This window comes from Ranitomeya variabilis, chromosome 5 (genome assembly GCF_051348905.1).
Source record: "Ranitomeya variabilis isolate aRanVar5 chromosome 5, aRanVar5.hap1, whole genome shotgun sequence".
Lineage (NCBI taxonomy): Eukaryota > Metazoa > Chordata > Amphibia > Anura > Dendrobatidae > Ranitomeya > Ranitomeya variabilis.
Genome location: NC_135236.1, coordinates 477,233,028 through 477,235,678, shown reverse-complemented (window position 1 = coordinate 477,235,678; position 2,651 = coordinate 477,233,028).

Genomic DNA, 2,651 nt, shown 5'->3' with positions numbered 1-2,651 from the left:
TGTTGAAAGAGGCAGCACCCTGCTGAGGCGCAATACCGGTGGCCGGAACGCCGAGGGAGTGGATTAGAATACAGCTTCAAGCCATACTCCAAACAGCGGCAGGACAGTCGGTCTCAGGCGGGCTGTCTACCACATATCACCTATGAAGTCTTGGGGGGCAATTGCGGGAGAGGGGCGACTCTAGGGTCCCGGAAGAACTCCAGGCCTACCTGACAAACGGGTGCCATTCCAACCTGAATACAGGGAAGGGGTGGATTACAGAGGAACATCAAATCGAGTTGTGAGGGAACTTAAGAAACAGACACAACCGTTGTGGGGTTACTTTCCGTGAGCACAGCAGGGAAGGACTACAACACATAGCGCTAGAAGGAAGGCACAGATTTCCACCTGAGAGGAGAACTCTGGAGGTGCCATTGGACCGGCCGGACTTGCGTAGCCTGGTGAACCGTGTTCTGGACTGAGGACTCAGAGATCTCCAGTAAAGAGGTAAAGAGACTGCAACCTGGTGTCCTCGTTATTTACCGCGACTTACACCCCACAACTGCTCCGCTCCATCGCTAACATTACTACCACCTATTACACCGGACGTCCCCCACTGACGGACAGGGCCACGGACCGGGTCTAGCCACCGTGACAACCCCGAGACTGAGAACTAGAGGCCCGGCTCCGGGTACCCCTCGGCCCTGCGGCGGTGTGGGGGCGCGCCGCACATGTAACCGCTGTAAAACTGCCATGAGCCTATTGTTTGTTATTTTAGGCCTTTGATAGCCTGTCTGCGGTCCCTACTTTAAATACTCCTCCACTCACCACCAAGCTGCCTGTGTATCCATGTAACCGCTGTAAAGCTGCCATGAGCCTATTGTTTGTTATTTTAGGCCTTTGATAGCCTGTCTGCGGTCCCTACTTTAAATACTCCTCCACTCACCACCAAGCTGCCCGTGTATCCATGTAACCGCTGTAAAACTGCCATGAGCCTATTGTTTGTTATTTTAGGCCTTTGATAGCCTGTCTGCGGTCCCTACTTTAAATACTCCTCCACTGACCACCAAGCTGCCTGTGTATCCATGTAACCGCTGTAAAGCTGCCATGAGCCTATTGTTTGTTATTTTAGGCCTTTGATAGCCTGTCTGCGGTCCCTACTTTAAATACTCCTCCACTGACCACCAAGCTGCCTGCCCGTGTATCCATGTAACCGCTGTAAAACTGCCATGAGCCTATTGTTTGTTATTTTAGGCCTTTGATAGCCTGTCTGCGGTCCCTACTTTAAATACTCCTCCACTGACCACCAAGCTGCCTGCCCGTGTATCCATGTAACCGCTGTAAAACTGCCATAAGCCTATTGTTTGTTATTTTAGGCCTTTGATAGCCTGTCTGCGGTCCCTACTTTAAATACTCCTCCACTGACCACCAAGCTGCCTGTGTATCCATGTAACCGCTGTAAAGCTGCCATGAGCCTATTGTTTGTTATTTTAGGCCTTTGATAGCCTGTCTGCGGTCCCTACTTTAAATACTCCTCCACTGACCACCAAGCTGCCTGCCCGTGTATCCATGTAACCGCTGTAAAACTGCCATGAGCCTATTGTTTGTTATTTTAGGCCTTTGATAGCCTGTCTGCGGTCCCTACTTTAAATACTCCTCCACTGACCACCAAGCTGCCTGCCCGTGTATCCATGTAACCGCTGTAAAACTGCCATAAGCCTATTGTTTGTTATTTTAGGCCTTTGATAGCCTGTCTGCGGTCCCTACTTTAAATACTCCTCCACTGACCACCAAGCTGCCTGCCCGTGTATCCATGTAACCGCTGTAAAGCTGCCATGAGCCTATTGTTTGTTATTTTAGGCCTTTGATAGCCTGTCTGCGGTCCCTACTTTAAATACTCCTCCACTGACCACCAAGCTGCCTGCCCGTGTATCCATGTAACCGCTGTAAAACTGCCATAAGCCTATTGTTTGTTATTTTAGGCCTTTGATAGCCTGTCTGCGGTCCCTACTTTAAATACTCCTCCACTGACCACCAAGCTGCCTGCCCGTGTATCCATGTAACCGCTGTAAAGCTGCCATGAGCCTATTGTTTGTTATTTTAGGCCTTTGATAGCCTGTCTGCGGTCCCTACTTTAAATACTCCTCCACTGACCACCAAGCTGCCTGCCCGTGTATCCATGTAACCGCTGTAAAACTGCCATGAGCCTATTGTTTGTTATTTTAGGCCTTTGATAGCCTGTCTGCGGTCCCTACTTTAAATACTCCTCCACTCACCACCAAGCTGCCTGTGTATCCATGTAACCGCTGTAAAGCTGCCATGAGCCTATTGTTTGTTATTTTAGGCCTTTGATAGCCTGTCTGCGGTCCCTACTTTAAATACTCCTCCACTCACCACCAAGCTGCCCGTGTATCCATGTAACCGCTGTAAAACTGCCATGAGCCTATTGTTTGTTATTTTAGGCCTTTGATAGCCTGTCTGCGGTCCCTACTTTAAATACTCCTCCACTCACCACCAAGCTGCCCGTGTATCCATGTAACCGCTGTAAAACTGCCATGAGCCTATTGTTTGTTATTTTAGGCCTTCGAAGCCTGTCTGCGGTCCCTCCTTCCACTAGGCCTCCACTGACCAGACCACTGCTGCCCGTGTACCCCTGGAACCAATTTTAAAGT